Source organism: Cygnus atratus, chromosome 13 (genome assembly GCF_013377495.2).
Source record: "Cygnus atratus isolate AKBS03 ecotype Queensland, Australia chromosome 13, CAtr_DNAZoo_HiC_assembly, whole genome shotgun sequence".
Taxonomy (NCBI): Eukaryota; Metazoa; Chordata; class Aves; order Anseriformes; family Anatidae; genus Cygnus; species Cygnus atratus.
Genome location: NC_066374.1, coordinates 8,809,675 through 8,827,770, shown reverse-complemented (window position 1 = coordinate 8,827,770; position 18,096 = coordinate 8,809,675).

Below are 18,096 nucleotides of genomic sequence, written 5' to 3'. Positions count from 1 at the left end.
TCACATATTCAGCAACCATTTGTACCTTTGCCTGTTCATCTTGAAAGCCTGAGTCCCAGATCCTTGCATATGAAAACTGTCTATGCGCGTTCAGTTTTTAATCTGACCTAGCAAGCTTGAAAACCTTCCCACCTTCAGTAAAGCTAAAGGTCCCTCAGCATCGGCCACGGTTATTGTAGATCAGTACAGGTGGTCAGAATCTTGAAATTATTTCAGATGGCATCAGGATCGGGGTTTTAATAGGTGTTGGCATTCCTGGAGTACACCCTATATGTACAAATACACATGTTCTCTTGCAATTATTTTTGGTAGATATCTCTCTATATGCTACATTACTCCTCTTTGCTGCATCCACTCTCAAAGTATCTTCTACTGAATGTTCTTTGATACTGTTATATCTCTCTCCATGGCCACATTCACTTGGCTGCCTTCTATTTGCAACTTGCTACTTTAGATGCTTTTCCACTCAGCTTTCAGCTCCAAAATTACCAAATGCACAAAGCTTTAAAGAAGATTCTGTCAAGTGTCTGTCTGGGCTCTTTGATTCCCCTTCTAACCGCTCACTTTGTTCCAATAAAGAAAGAGAGAGAGCACAGTTATCTAACTTTCTGTCTCAGTGGATTTAGATAAATTCATCTGAATATTTACTCCCTTCCCACACTTGATTTCATCACTTGTCCCAGCAGTTGAAGCACAGTTTGGAATATTCAGCAGTACAAATAAATGAACAGGTTTTCCTCGGCCATGACCTGCCTTGATGGTCACAGAGCTTGGTGGGTCTGGCCAGAAAGCAGTAGGAGCATCTGCTCTGCAGGAAAGACAAGGTGGAAATGGCAGCCAGGCAGGCAGGGCAGCATCCCACAGCCCCCAGACAAGTGTAGAGAAGCCCTAGTGACAGTGACCAGGGTGAGCCACAGCCCTTCGACCACCAGACAAGTCTGTAGTGACCACAGAAACAACAGCCAGGCCAGGAAGGCCTTGGGCTTGTCACTCGGGCAAGGTCAGGAGCAGCAAGGTACCTGAGCATACAGAATCATTGCTACAGCATGGCTCATGTGTAAAAGAATGCTGTGCACAAGGAGCCCAGCCCAGACCAGGGTCAGGCAGCAGAGCCTGCTGGAGTGCTCCAGGCCCTAAGACAATTCAGTACAGCACTGCTGAAGTAGATAGCAAATCTCTTTCATGGCCCTGAGGGCACTTAAAGACTTCAATGGCCCTCCATTTCTTGGTGATAGTAGACTTGTAACACATGCTGTGGAGGATGGTCCATCCACTTGTCACCTCCATAAAACACATGCTATGGTTTATGTTCACAATCACAAGAAATTCTTCAGATTATCAGTCCCTAACTTCACACTGCATATGAAGTGCTACACAGCATAGACTTATCACCAAGATTTCCTAAATTACATCCTAAGAGGAGAAAGATGAGAATGTGGTTCCACCTCCCAAGTTAAACATCATTATCCCAGATAAAGCGGACAACAGCCTGTTAAGCTGGAGCTAGGAAACAGCAAACAAATGTATTTCACCTAGAATATAGCCAGACGAGAGTATCAAAAATGTTCAAATAAACAGTCTTAATAAAAAGACTTTTCCAACTGTCCAGTGCTGTTTTTACAGTGGAATCCTGCTTGGGGCCTAGTACAAGAGAACAGCCACAGACCAAAACCAGGAAGGTTTCCTCCCTGCCTTGTGGAACCCCTCGTTTGCAGGGCCTGTGCTGGCAGCAGCCGCTGTTGGTGTGCCAAGGTCACCTCATGGCCCAGCCCCAACACGCTGCCCCTGCCCTGCTTGCACCTGCCCTCCAAATAGTGGGGCTGAGGGTGGTGGCCTTGGGCTCCAAGACAGGGTATTCTAGATGTTTTAGTAGTATATAGCCAGTTAAGAGTCTCACATTTTTAAATAAACTGTCTTAATAAAAAGTCTTCTCCAGTTGTCCTGCCCTGTTTTTTTACTGTGGAATCCTGCTTAGGGCCTAGTATGAGAGAACAGCCACTGACCAAAACCAGGAAGTGTGGGTGTCACCTGCTTTCATTGAAGACGTGTGGGCTTGCTATTAGGAAATAAAGACATGGAAAAGGATTCAGAATTTACTGTGTCTTATTAAGAATGGGACTACATTTTGTCATGAACAGTGTGAGGGTATACAGATGTGTGGTTTGTAGGTTTAGCTACACAGGAAACTACTGCAGGCAACTTCAATCTGCACATTTTATAGGACATAAAGTGATGAATAATCACGAAGCCAAGAAACGTGAAAGGTTTAACGCTTTTGTAGGCAATGAAAAGATCAGGGGGAAAGTGCAGATTTGTTCCTTAAATCCAGATTTAGGCAGGTTCCAGCCCCAGGGTTGTCATCGCCACGTGGGGACGAACGGGCCTAACGGCCCTGCCCAGCCCCACCTGTGGCCTCCCTATCATGGCCCTGCCCATGTCCCAGGAGCCCTGTGCAAGCTCAGGCCCTCAGGCCCAGCCTGAGCCCTGCAGGAGGAAGGCCACTCTCTGGTACAGCTACAGCTGAGCCTTACCTCTCCCTTCATGCTGACTTTCCAACTTGATTTTAGGCCTTCCTTGCCGCCATGGTCCTGATTCGTCACCAGTGGACCTGATCCTGACCTCCAGTTCGACTTTGTATCGTGACCTCTGACCTGCCTGAACATCATGGGCTTCTCTAATGATCTGGACTCCTGGTTGAACCTGCCCACTGTCTCTGGGTCACCCCCTCTTGGGTACTGCGTGGTGGGTGCTGGTGGAGCCACTGCCAGCCCTGTTATCCCCCTGGGCTCCCCATCCTCTAGGGAACAGCCAGCCTGTGCTTTGCCCTGATGCCTCCTTAGAAAGTTGTACACTTGAATGGTTTGTGGGTTTGCTTCATGTCAGTTAAAGATGGATGTTCAAACTTTTCCCCCATGTTAGTGTCTTGGTGGCCAAAATTACTAACTCTAGTTTGGAGGGATGGAAGTTGTATGTCACCTCATGCCTTGCCATGATTATTTTAAAATAGGTTCTGATGAATCATTGGCTTGGATTATAGAAACAGAGATCTTGAAGATAATCTTGCATAAGGTCATGTAGAAGCAAATCAAAGTGGGAACACTAGTTCCAGTAAAGTTCACAAATGAAAATTAACTTTCTACAAAAAACATACCAGATAAAATAAATAATATTAACAACACTACTCCAGACCTGGGGGCAACATCTGTAACGTGTTTGTAATGTGATTTCCACAGAGAACACTCAAATACTTCGTCACTGAAGCTTTCTGAGTGTTGAGATGCTTCTTGTCCTCAGATGCATGGCAGTCTAATACCATGGATTGTGTGTCCCTACTGTCAGCACAGTGAGAAGGTAAGAGAGTATGGACATTTCTGAATGTGTGAAATGTATGCAACTGTAAAACTGCAGACATCTGGCATTTTCATTCCTGACACTGCAGACCTCTCTGTTCCTCCCCAGGGACCAGCTACTGGATGCAATCTGACACATCCCTGTCCTATAACTACATCTAAAGTTTAAATACAGTTTTATTTAATTCCTGACTCTAGAGCCAAAAGAATATCTAAATGAAAAGTAACAAGTGCAATTTCTGCACTTTCTGCTGCTGCTGACCCATTTTCATAGGAAATAGGTGCTTTTCTGTGATGTCACTGCAATGCACCATGGTTGTCACTGTGGTGGTTGAGACTTTTCCATTGGGATTTGCAGTCAGCTGGTGTCATTTCTTCTCAGCTGACTGACTGGCAGGACATAGCCTAGCTGGTACAGACTGGCTTCAGCTGAAGATTTCAGTCAAGCTGAGAAAAAAAGACTTTAAAATGTAGCTTTCTTCATCAGACAGTTCATGTGATTGTCTTCCAGACAAGCTATTTGATTCAGCAAACTTGACCTCTGTCCCTCCAGTACGTGACAAAAGAGCAGCTTCTGATGCTGCCTTAGGATCTCCAGTTGAAGAAAAAGGCTTTTCCATCTCCAAATGATCAATCCTAAACAAAAAGAATGCACCTTAATTCTTCTGAGGAGAGCTCCATCAAAGCCGAGGGCTTTCCATCCAGTTTGCTAAAGAATCTCCAGAACCTTCTTGAAAGCAATCAGCTTCAGACCCTTTGGTGGGATGATAATGGATGATTTATGCAGATTTACTGGTTGAAGAGGAGGTGCTAGGAAGGAGAGGACCTCTGAAAATTTTTGAGAGCATGGAAAGGCTTGCTCATTACATTCATCTCTATGGATTCAGCAGAAAACACTGGGATTTTCCAAGCTATGGCTCATCTGAAAACTCTCTAGAAGCAGCAGCAGCTAGGGAGGTATGTCAGATCCTCTGCAAGTGAGCTAACACTCAGAATGTTCTAGCAGGGAAGATTTATGTTCAAATGAAATATGTCTTTTCAATATAGGAGCTGTGGATGGCAGTAAATGTTCTGACTGCCTTTTGTTTATTGGTTCATGTCCAGGAATTTTTGCGGCAGTTTTTGAGTAGCAGAAATGCTGATCAAATGTAGGTTGGTTATTTCCAATGTCTGAACCCACAAAATGAGGAGAATGCCCCCTTGAAAGTCCTTTTTAATATCCAGCTTTTGTTTTTTGAAGACTAAAATTCTTAGTCATTGTCTCTTTTTTTTTTTCCCCCACTCTGGACATAGTGACGACTAGTGAAGCTTTCTTTCTTGTAAAAAGAGCATGTGCTGCATCTGCCCTGGATCAAGATTTGAAGAAATGTCAACCAAGGAGAATCCTGGGTGTTAGGCCTGTATGGGGAGCTGCTTCACAGTGGAAGAATGATCCATGTGCTACAGCTTCAAGGGAGAAGACACAGCCATCCATCAGGCCTACACCTGCTACGTGATGTCCTAAACCCAGATTAAGGGGGTCTAGTCAGCTCCAAACTTTCCAGACTCAAGGGCAGCAGGAGGAGAGAGGGAGAGGTTAAATTACTTGTCCGCATCCCTTCTACCACAACAGAGCAGCCCTGCCTCAGCTGGTGCCCAGGGGCCTTCTGATGCTTTATCTGCTGCTTCACCACTGCAGGCCATGCCTGTCATCACAAACAGTCCTTTTCCACCGGGGCTGGGCCTTCCCCCCATCCCCAACATGCACCCAGAACTAGCAGCTGTGCAGGCTGCCTGGGCTTGGGGTTCCTTGTGGAACCCCTCGTTTGCAGGGCCTGTGCTGGCAGCAGCCGCTGTTGGTGTGCCAAGGCCACCTCACAGCCCAGCCCCAACACACTGCCCCTGCCCTGCTTGCACTTGCCCTCCAAGACATGATTTTCTAGTTGTTTTAGTAGTAGTATATAGAGTCTCAAATTTTCAAATAAACTGTCTTAATATAAAAGTATTCTCCAGTTGTCCTGCCCTGATTTTTTTTTCTTTTTTTTTTTTCTTTTTTTTTTAGTGGGCTTCTGCTTAGGGCCTAGTATGAGAGAACAGCCACTGACCAAAACCCAAAACAAGGAAGTGTGGGTGTCACCTGCTTTCATTGAAGATGTGTGGGCTTGCTATTAGGAAAAAAAGACATGGAAAAGGATTCAGAATTTACTGTGTTGTATCAAGTATAAGCAAGAAAGCCACTCCAAGTCCAGAGTGCTTTGCTGACTTGCTATCTTTGAAATAAAATATCAGGCACTGAGACAGTTTTCTTCACTTTACTAGTGAAGTCAAGAGTTTGCTGCCATTATAACACACTACATTAAGTTGTTGGTTGTCCAACCCTTTATAAGCAGAACTCATAGTGCAGTTATTTGGCTTGAGTTTGTCTGGTAATCAGGTGAACTGTTAACAACTGTATATCCCATCCCCAGGATTGCGTCTCTGCTGTTCTGAAAACTGACTTTGCTCAGTGTTACTTAAACTCTCACCAGGTTTGTGGAACACGGTGCCTTGCCTTTTTGGGATACTCAAATGTAACTGAGCTAAGCTTGTTGCTGAAAATTTTTTGTAGAATCGTGCTACCAAAATCTGATCTAATAAATATTGCGGATGTAAATAGTTTTATTCCATGCAGTCTGTTCCTGGTGCTCCAAAACTGGCTGGTTACACAGGGAGCCAAATGCAAGAAAAATCATTCTTTTACCTCTAGTACCATGCAGATAGCTAGATGGACTGTGGGACGGAGATCTGCATCTATCATTGCTGAAGGCATAGCGAGAGACTTACTGAACATGTGATTAGTATGGTTAACACTTCCTAACAAGCATGGAGAAAGGATAAAATACTGAACTGCTCACCCTATCTGCCACAGCCCCCAAACCAATTTTTTTCCAAAGAAGGAAATGCTGCTTATGAGCATTATCAGCAGCTGAAAGAAGTTGAATGATTTCCATTAATGAATTCTGTCTCAAAAGAGAAGCAAGGGTTGGAACACCAAATGCTAAAGTGCAAAATATTTCTCACCCTATGCAGGTACTCCACAAAAAAGCATGACTGTATTTTTTCAGTGAAAGACGAGACAGTGGATTTAGAGAAAGAAAATAAGATAAGGAATGAAAGAAGTAAATAACAAAATTCCAATATAAATGTTTTGTAGACAGTTGATGATAAGCATCTAAGGGCTTTCAGTGATAAGGATTTTTTCTGGGCTGTTTAAGAAATACACTAAATGCAAAGCCTGTGTTTATACCAATGTCTAGAAGAAGCACAAAATAGTGGTTTAGGATGAATTATGATTGGAAAATAACTTTGAATCAGAGAGGCTTGTGAACATTGCTATTTGAGATATAAAGAAACACTGATGCATTTTCCCCAGACTTTATCCACTTTATTGCAGAAGTGATGAACTTGCCACAGAGCAATGGGAGATTTTTAATTTCAAGAAAAAAAAGAAAAAGAAAAAAAAAGGCATATTTAATTTACAGCAGTGTTTCTTGAAAAGGTCACAATATTTTTTTCCCAGGGTAAAACCCACGTTTCTCCATGGAAATGTGCCACTGCTTCAGTGGTCTTGTGTGTGACTTTACTGTGATCACCCTCGTTTTTCTGGAAAGAGATCAGTAGTCACTGACCTAGACTCCTTACTACTCATTTACTCATTTGCGTTCACTCTGTCTGCAGGCTGTTTTTTTTCCTACTTCCATGACTACCCTATCTGAGCACTGTTATGCAACATTTTTTTTTTTTTTTTTGGGTGGGGGGGGGTTGACAGGAGGATCATTGAGACCCAAAATGAAAAATCAGTTACCAGCTGATACGGATTCCCCTATCTTTCATTCCTGTTCTACCAGTGTTGTTTCCTGTACTATTTATTTGCTTCTCTGTAGGGTTCTGTGCCAACCAAGCTTCCTATCACTCTATCTTTCAAAGAATGTAAGAACTGATCCTTGACTGAGCTCCTGTTGCACTACTGAATCAGGCACTACATTACTTATATGAGCTGATTTAGCTCTATTTGGGATTGGAAGAAGGAATAGCTAACAGGCAAATGTGGAGAAATCCTGGACCCATGCTTTCTGTTGCTGAGACCCTATACACAAAGTTTTTATCATATCAAAGCATACATGAAGTGAGTAGTAGAAACAGTTCATTACTTGCAACAAAACTTTGTGTACAAAACTTTTGTGGTAGTGTAGCTATCTGTAAGTAACCAAATGCAGGTACTCAGGACTCCAGGTAATGAGAAGTTCAGGCATGGCAAAATGCTATATTAGATTGAGAAAATGAATGTCAAGCTAGAAACTAATATTTGATGCTGTAACAATTTCTAATGCACACAGTTTCAGTCCAAAACAGCACGCACTTAAAACCATAAAGGAAATGTCATGCTAGAAGCAGCATGCAACGAAATTGTCTGGAGAAAATAAGGACTAGAATCTAGGGTAAAATGACATATATATAGCTTGATGCCTCTGAGGGAAGTCAAGCAACACCAAAGATAGAGCATGGAAAGAGAAAAAAAAAAATGTCTTACAGGAAACATGCACTTCATTACATTTACAGGCTTTCTCATTCCAATTTTTTTTTTTGTTTGTTTGTTTAATATACCTTTTAAGAAATCAGCTGTTGCATAGTAATAGTAACACACATGGTCCTTTTAAAATAATAACAATAGAAGGTAAGTCTTGCAAGACACTTAACTCCTGAACATTTAAGAAAACAAGAATAATGTGTTCTCCCATTCAAGTACAATGCAGAGAGTTACAACAGGTACAGAAACTCCAGAAAGTTTAAAGCCTTAGGAGGCATAAGCTTAAAGGGTACAGGTAATACCTTCCTAAACAAAAACTTATTTTCAACCTAAATATTGAAACTTTGTTTGACTGCTCAAATAGCCTCTTATTTGCAGGGAAAAGACCAAATCTAAATTGTATTGTGCTGGCTACCTGGGCTTCTGTTTACAAAGCAGACTTGTACATAGCAGAAATAATTGGAGGGCTCTCAGTGGGATTGGATTTGCTTTGCCACCTCTATCAATTCACAGCTAAAGCACTACAGGAACAAAGACTCCCTCTTTGATACACGATCTGCATCCTATTTCAGTCGCTGCTGGTGCAAGGGCTCATAGCACCTGACTGCCGTGTAACGGCTAGCAGCGCTCTAGAGACCATGTCGGGCCCTAGTGTTTTCAGACAGAATGTACTGGATAAACCAAAACCCTAGAAATATTACCAAAAATAAAATAAAATAAAATAAACACTTTTCTCCATCATGAAGCTGCTAGATATTTGTCACACATATCCCTTCAAGTCCTTGCCCTAGCCAAGGCTCTTCCATATGAGTCTTGTTTATTCATTTTATTATTTTCTAGATTATTTTCTAATCCAGCTAGATTCAGATTGATTCAGTTTCTTTTCTTCACAAACAGTAAATCTATTGAAATTGAGCAACCTGATCTCAGGTTTGCCTGAGATCAGTTTGCCACAAGCAACATGGTCCGATCTCATAACTGACCATGCTTTCAGCAACAGGTCGGATTACATGACTTCCACAGATCCCTTCCAAGCAATTCTTAACTACACATCAACTTTGGAGGTGTTTTTTTTTTTTTTTCTCAGCCAGTTTTGAGGTTACCAGCAAATGAAAAATGAGTGTCAGTTGAATAAAGCTGTATATAACCCTCTCATTTCCCTCTAACCACAAAACTTGCTTTCAGTTCTCTTGTTCCAAAGCATCTAAATGAATTTTCTTTGAGACTTCAAATTAATTCACCCTGGCTATTGAAAGTTCAGTGCTGAATGTAAGATTTTAAGAAAACAAGAAGAATTCCAATGACAGCATAGATGAAGCCTTTATTGCAGATTTCTTTAAGCTAAAAAACACACTCCTCAATTCAATAGAGCTCTTCAGATTTGACCGTGCGTATACCCATGACTGGCACATAAATGAAAAAAGGATAAATAAATATTGCCATTGATGTATGTACTCTTGAGTTTGAAGTTCATAGTACACCTGCACCCTTTTCTTAATGAGAGGAAAACCTGGAAGGTATACAAATATTCTAAGATTCTTTTTTGTGCTTTGAAAGTCTGAAGAGTCATAAGAACCGTATCTTACTGCTTTATGACTAGCAATCAATTGTAAAAACAGGAAAAGAGTGTAGATACTCAGAAAAAAAAATGGGAAAAATAATTCAAATAATGTCCTAGATGGGTACCATCAAAGCTAGTTTTTGGCTCTCCATCTTGTGAAGCCTGACGCTAGTCACACAAGCAAGTATAAATCTTTAGTAACCTCTTTGAAATCTCTTAAAACTATTTATTTGAGTATGATTTAGAAAAGCCTGTTTCTTGTAGAACGTACTTTTCTTTCTTTCACCTGAGGAAGTATTTCACCTACGTAGAAAGGTGCTACTCTATTCTGGGGGAAAAAAAAATCTAATTTTTATTTGAAGATTTCTTTGGCAGAAGAGAAACTCAGTTGTAAAGTAACTCTTAGGATCCTGTGGGTAAATAAAGGAACAAAGTCTGCTGAAAGGGTGGGGGAAGGAAAGGAAATTTCGTCTTCAAATGTCATTATAATATTCTGATCTATCAAGGCCTTCCACACTGCAATGCAATACAATTTATTTTAGGTGGCATAGCACCCCCATGAGGCTCAATTTTGAACTGATAGAATTCAAAATCTGGGGCTGGGGAGAGGGGGAGCAAAAAGTACATAGATAGAAACAGCTATTTGCATCTAGTATGTGTTTATATAAAAATCAATTTGCTGTGAATAATAGTGCCTTTGGAAGCAGAGTAGAGATGTTTGCAATAAAAAGTAAAGCAGTGCAGTGATTTTGGGTGCTCTCTCCACACATCTATGCATGTAGTCATTATGTATATTAGGGCAAGATTACAATTCATGTAAGTACCTGCTATAATGAACAAAAGGATTCATACTGTTATACTAAATGTCTTTCTGAATTCTAGCAGTGTCTGAATACCGATGGTTTCTGGTATTAGAAAGGGAATTAGAAAAAAGTTCTCAATAATCACCCAGCCCTTTACTGAGAGGCAATGTACCAAGCTTAAAATTAATACTGTTCACTCTTTTGCCTTGGAGGAATCTAAAAACCAGCAGAAATTTCAGGGTGATAGGCAATTTGCATGCGTGAAACCATGGACATAAAGGCTGGACAAATGATTTAGCCTGGGTCACCCAAAAGTCCACTCCACCCCTACCCCCTTGGGAAATAGAGCTGGACGTTTGTTTCATGAAGTATGGTAGTCGGTCAGTAAGACCCACTTAGCCTTATACTTCTGAATATAGTTACTTGCTGCCTTCTAGGACATGCTCAACATTTCATGCAGTAGCAGATATTTTGGATTTGCAGATAAGCAATACATTTAGAGCCTGAAACGTCTCTGCATTACAGGTCAAGAGGAACTCTCTAGTCAGCTTTTTACCCTTTATCTGTGTACAGAGGAAATTTCAAAACATGTCAGTCAGCCCAAGAAAGAAGCTGCTGATCTGACTAGATATTTTTAAACTTTGGTCTTCACAAATAGACTATCTAACATACTTCTTAATTTGTTATGCCACTCATTGGCTTCAAATCTGTAGCACAATTCAGCAACAAGACCATTTTTGCTGTCACTTTTGCTACCTGCTGTGTAGTACTGCACTACCTGCAACCTGCAGTACCTGGGTGACAGCCTGTATATTTTAACTAGATGCAGCTTCAATTACAATTTAAGAAAGATTATTTTGGAAGAGTGAATTAGCAAGCTTATTGCTCATGCATTTTGGTACCTACCATATATAAGCTGAGGAGCTCTAACTTCTGATATTGCTCTAATTTGATTTCACACAAGGCAAAAGCTTTTACAGCTACATGGTGAAGTGGTAATAGTAGATGTGTTCTAGGCCTCAATTCCATTATATTTCTAAGGTTACCTGAAAGGAATTCTCTATTACGCTCAAGAGGGGCTCCAGTTTTTGGACTGCTCGAATTAACATGCCTGTAGTGTAATCTTTGAGAGACTGCAAATAATTATCTGCAGTTGGAGGTTGAGGTGTTGAGAGCACCTTAAAACTTTCCCTCCACATGCCTCAAACTTGGCTTCAGTATTAGTTACAATCTTTAAGACATGGGCATTAACCTACAGGTGTCTGTCTACCTATGTCCTTCCATTCTGAGAACACTCAATAGTGTCTAGCGAATGGTGACATCTACGTGGAAATCATTAAGGTGGATTGTAGTCTTTCTTTTCTGATGAAATATCCTGCCTCTTCTCAATGATTTCCACAGGTACCAGACCCAGCCTTCATGCATGCCTTGCTCTGTGAAAGATTTTATGTTCTACAATTGTAAAAAGTGATATATAGTTTTTCTATTACCTGCCTCCTCTGGCAGCTCTTTTCCCCTCCCACTTTCTGTTTCATTTAATGATCTTACTACGACTCAAAACTCCTTTTCAGGTTATGGCATAAATTTGATAAATGCCAAAATTAGGTGGCTTACATTGCTTATACCTTCTACCCTTTATCTAAAACCATTTTGCCTACCCATATTGCTAATGACTAGAAGCAAGGGCAGACCTACTACTCTGTAAATGTACCATGCCAACCAAGTGACCTCTCACTCTAGGCTCTGTCCAAAGCAGTAAACATATTAAGAGGAAAGTACAGTGAAACTTTCTGAGAAGCTTGTTGCTAGACAACTGAAAGAACAAAAGCAAAAATAAAGGCAATGTATTCACAGGTTAAGTTCAAAGAAATCTTACATATATATCTTTAATAGAGGAGCAAAATTGGAATGGTAAACCAAAGACAGCAGTAGAAATCAAGAACCTGACATGGAGATTGAGGGAAGTCAGTATTTTAAACCTATTTGCTGAAAATTATATGTTCCCTGAAAATGCTGTAGATTCAATCCAGTATTGATTATTTATTTGTTTGTTTGTTTGATAGCTACAGCTCAATTTAAAAGAAATTACTTTATCTTCCAAGAAAAAAAAAAATCCCACCAGAAAAGACAATTTGCAATACCAGTTTGTACTCATCTCTTCAACAGAGGTCATTCTTCAGATCGCTTTTTTTTTTTTTAGAAATTATTTGTATGTAATATGCAGTCAATGTAATTTTTTTCTCCTGATATGATGCAAATAAGGAAAATAATAATGATAATAATTAGAGCTTAAAGAAGGAATGACAGCTTTGGTGCCAAGTTTCCCCGCACATAATCATTGTAGACCAACAACAAACAACAGCAGAAACCTTTTTGTTCCTTATCACTGTAACAGAGCAGCAGATAGCAGGAAAGATGCTAGCTGAACAAGGTGCAGGACCTCCTGGCATCTATTGCAAAAGGATGCTGACCTTTCTCTTAAAGAGAGGATGCACTCAAAAAGCACGATCTGAGTTACTGTGCAATAAGTAGATGGCAATGCAGCATTTGGGAGGAATGGCACCTCCAGGAGAGCAGAGTGCCGGTGCTTCAAGAGTATCTGTACAATTAGTTCCAGAAAAAGCTGTTTCTGCTAGGACGGCAGTCAAAAGGCCAGACTCCACTGAGTGATAAAAGGCCAAGGGGTGTACAGAGAGGAGGCAAATGTTGTTTTGAATTGTCTGGAAGGTCTACATAGCCCAGGCAGCCTGTAGAGCTAAGCTACGTGGGCTCCAGCTGGGAAGAGCAGTGAGAAAAGTACAATCACTGTAATCACCAAGCATTCAGCTAGCACAAGTGTGTCCCTCCTTCTAGAAGAAGGGATAGCACAGCAAGACATGTTTCCAAAGAAATGACTAAATGGCTTAATTAAATGCTATTGGGAGATCAGTTGAGGAATATTGGCTATTTATATTTTCTGTATGGCTTCAGAAGTTTTAGCTGGAGTCCTGATTCTGATTTCAGTATCAAGAATAAACATAGTTTGGAGACATTCCCTTGTCTCCTACACTCTTCCGATAAAACCAATTGTTTTATTACTGTTATCTTTCTCTTTCTCTTTACTAAGCTACTATCTCAACCAAGCTCCCAGAAAAACAAGTTGTTAGCTGGTGCAATAAAATAGATTTCAGTGTCATCAGGACAGCAAGGGGACCACCACTCATGCCCACATCATTCTTTTCCAACCCTTCTCCATCTACTTCAAAGGAATGATAGCAAAATCAGGCCTTTAATTAGGATCAACCAATACCACCCTTAAAAATGAACCACTTTCAAATGTGGATGCAGGCTGTGGACTGAAATCTCAAATTAACTTGTGACGCTCAGAAGTACATGCAATGCAAACCTAGGATAAAAAGGAAGGAATCTTGATATTTAAATGGCAAAATCTACACATGAGTAGCCTAAAAAGTGTTGTCATTGTTTTTTTTAATTTGGTGTATGCTAAACCCCAGCAACGCAGGTTGACTGCAACAATGCTATTAATATAGCCATTCCTATTAGCACATTTTTACCACAGGAAACAAGATGTTATTGTTTCTAATGTCTAACATTTATTGAAAAATATTCTCAATAAGATAATTCAAAACACATTTCCTCTTGTAGCTATTTTATTACATTTCCTACAGATAATGATGAGAAAATTATCTCACTTATTGTTATTACTCTTGCCTCTGGTTCGGGAGACAAACTTTACTGAAAAGAAAAATTCTGTTTTATATTTCCTATTCCTAACAGGGATAAAACCTTCCCATGTTTAACCTCTATTATCAAAGCTCTCAGTAGAAAGTGAACAAAAATCCATAAATTAATCTGACTTCTAAAAAAACAAGCCTCCAAGCATCAACCACCCATAGTTTATTAAGGAGGACAAAATACTTTCAGTATTACTTCTAAAGAAGTGGTAATCGTTTTGTTCCATGTGAATGAAAGATTAGGAGGCTCATGCCATGTTTTAGGGAAAAATAAATTGAATAATCACTTGTTAATGATAGGCTTTCAGACCATGGTAGGAAAAGCAACATTTTTGTACTATGGTGTATCTGAAACTATGGTGTGATATGAGGAAAAAAGAGAACTAATCTAAGCCGTTCTGTTTTGATACTGACCAAAAAATGAGATTTAATCCGGTTTTCCAAATGACAAAGCTTTTCTTTTTATCTTTGCACAAGACCAGCTGGTCAAGAAAGCTGTTCAAAGAAATAGCAAACCACCATAAAAAAGAATACAAATTTCTCAGAAAACCATTTGATAGTATACAGATAGTATTCTGTGTAGTAACTAGAGAGTTAAAGAAGAGTACCTATTTTTCTTTCATTAAGTCTGTCATCTGATCAGTGCTCATTTTTCAAGAGACCAAGAATACTGGTGAGGAAGAAACTTCAAATTTTTTCATGACACATGCCATATTTACTCAGCTTTGATAAAATCTTAATGGTGATAAATTTGACAAAGATCAAGTAAAGTAAAATTTTCAGGGATCTTAGGTTTTTATTAATATACACATCACTAACAGGAGCTATTGAAGCATGCCATACGTATTTCCTTCTATCTGTATAGATTCAGATCCTATACATAAAGGCAATGAAAGCAAACAAACAAAAAAGAAATAGACTAAGTTGTGGTTTGAGTATTTTCCTACATGTTTTCTCAAGAGTGTTTCTTCCATTGAAATCATTGTGGAATTTGTCTTCATGTCTGTGAAAGCGAAATTAGATCTTTTATTGTTGATAGTCCTGAATGGCTTACACATTGTGCTTCAGTTTCTGAGAGAGATAGGAAATATCCCTTACTGGTGGACAGACCAAGAATGATGCTAGTCCCCTCACTGTTCACTTAATTTAGCCTGAAAACAGACTTGTAAAGTGATACTTCAGTTGTAGCTCCTTGTTTGTCTTCCTAATGCCCTAAATAATTTTTATTTGAACGCAGAAGCTTACTTCTTTCCTTGGAGAATTCTTGCTCTCTGTTCTGACGTACAATTTGCTATCTACAGGGGCACATACAGCCTTTCAATTGCCTTCTTCTCATTAAATAGTATCTCTGAATGATTTATTTTAATCACTCCTTTTCATGTTGGGAAGCTGTCAAAGGCAAATAAAGCTAAAATCAAGTAAACACATCAGCAACAACTAATTATTATATATCCAAGTATTTCTGAGATGGATTAGACCTGTTTTGAACACAGAGCAACATTGTCTTCTACTTGATTCCTGCTCAGGTAACAAACAAAACCGCTCTTGGCTTTAACAGGACTCATTCTTTATTGATATTTTTTCTTATTGGAGCGCCTAACCGAGATTGCTGGCCTGTTCTGATGGACCTAAGAAACAAAGAAGAAAGATGCTGTGGCACACAGCCTGCTGTGCCTTTCCTGTGATCCTTCAGGATCACACCTGGTGCCTCTGCTGCCTGTCCTTCCCCATCCCCTTGCAGGGCAGAGGCGGATGGGGAGGGGGCAGAAGATGGTCTCTCGGCTTTCACCCTTCTCAGCATGTCTCTTGGCTTTTCCAGTTCTCACAGTTTCACCATCAATATAAAGCTGCTCGCTTGCCAGTAATGATTCTCTTCATACCCAGGATTATACTTTCTCCTGCTTCAATGATATCTCCTCCTTAGCCTTTCATCCTCAGCACACCATTCAGAGCAGCAGTTCTGAACTTTTCTTCCCATTTTCCCTACAAAGCTCTATTACCTTTTTGACAATAGCCATCTTCCACAGCACTTTAGTCCAGAGCCTCTGATTTATTTATTCTTTTTCCACTCAATAGCAAATAATTGAGAAATCACCTGACGAGCAAGAGTGTTTCATGTCCTCTCCTCAAGTAACCATAGTCCTGCTGTTCTTCCTCTGGCTGTGGAAAACAGCATAATGGGTTTCCAGTATGCCTAAAAGCATTGTCTAGCTTTTTTTATTCCCTTCTCTTTCATCAGTGACACAACTGAAGTCACTGATAGCCTTTACAGTTTACTATAAAAGCATTTCCATTCCTGTGAACTGGTACAACAATTTGTTTTTATACCATTTGGAAGCTGCTTTACATGAAACTGCCAGACTACTTCATTAAGACAAATTCCTTTAGGGTTTCACATGCGTATCATCATAATGTCATGTAAGAACAATTGGTCTCTTGTGATTCTGACTGATATACTTGTCTCTTCCTGGGAAACATTAGGCAATAATTTCAGGGACATTCTTTTATTCTGATACACTTTTTCTCAGCTGTTGGTTAACTCTGTCTTCTGTTGTTTTATCTCTGCATGTTCATCAGCTACCTTTTGGCAATGCCTGACATCTCTATAAGACCTGCATAGCAGAACACGTGTCCACATTAAAACCTTTCTGTGATATAGTTTCCAACTCAGAGATCTGCTGCAATGCACCCCATAGCAGGTGAGCTTTGACAAGGCATTACATTGCCTCAAGCTTTTTTTAACAGATGTGGCATTTTAATATTTAATGGAAACTGGCCACAATGGCATTACGTCTTGTTGCATCCAATGGCACAACCATGTTTGAATACAGAATTACTGCACCGTTACCAAATCATAGAATAATTTAGGTGGGAAGGCATACCTGGAGGTCATGCACTGCAACCCCATTCATAGGTGGGCAACTGAGCTCCTAGAGACTGCAGTGGCAGATGACAGGAGGAATCCTGACCTCACTGTAATCAGTAACAAAACTCCTTGAGCAGAGCACTTTACCAAAAAGAAATTTATCACCGAACTTCAATATTTGTGGTTTAGTTTGGCATGTGACAGAGTGAGAAAATAGCTCGTGATTCCTAGTGATGACTTTTTGCATGACACCAACCCAGGCTGTCATTTTGCATGCAGACTAGGCAGGGCCACGTGGCCAACAGAGGCAGGCAACCAACAGCGAAACAGCAATCTGCATCTCATGCAGAGGCACGACATCTCTACAAGAATGGCCATGTCTTTCACCCACTGAAATCTCTAAATTTCCTTCCATACTTGACACATTTCTTCCACCAACTCCCAGATTCAGCTGTGTTGTTGTTCCAAAAGATTTAGAGAGCACTCATAAAATAAATTTACACTTCTTTTTCCATTTTTTTCTGAAAAATGTTACAAGTAGAAAAGGAAAAATGATGCATTGAGTGAATGACACCTCTTTAAAATGCAAATCAATAATCATGTCTGGCATCAAACATAAGTTCTGCCTAATCTTCTATAAAGGTGCGAATTGCTAATCTAACTTAGTACAGGAATAGATGTTCTGACAATGATGTTAAAAGCAGATGTTGTATAAAGCAGGGAAAAAATAAGGTTTGCAAAAACATATGTTAATCTCAACTTAAAAGACCTTGAAGTCATCTACTTAGTCTCACAATCCCCTTTTTGTTGTTGTTATGGGGGAATGGGAAGAGGAATAATTTATCATTACATAAACAGAAGAATCTTCTATGCCTAAAGAGCAGTTCTGTTCTTTATATTTTACACTTTCAGGAAAAAAAAAAACATACAAAAAATATTCTTTAAATAAATACAAAGTCATTGACTGTGCAAATTATTTTCTTATGTAAGCACTAAACAAAAAAGGTGTCAAATATACAAGTAATTTCAAGGTAAGATAACTACTGCATGTAGGCAGCATGTCAAGTGATTCCTAGAATTTGTAGTCTGATAATGAAGGACATTCCCACACTATCTCGTGTCCATGGTTATGCATCTCTGTCACACAAATAAATTGTGATGCGGGAGCCTTTCAGTTTGGATTTTCAAAGCAAAACTGATGCTCACAGGCTTTTGCTTACAGTAGGCTATCTAAAT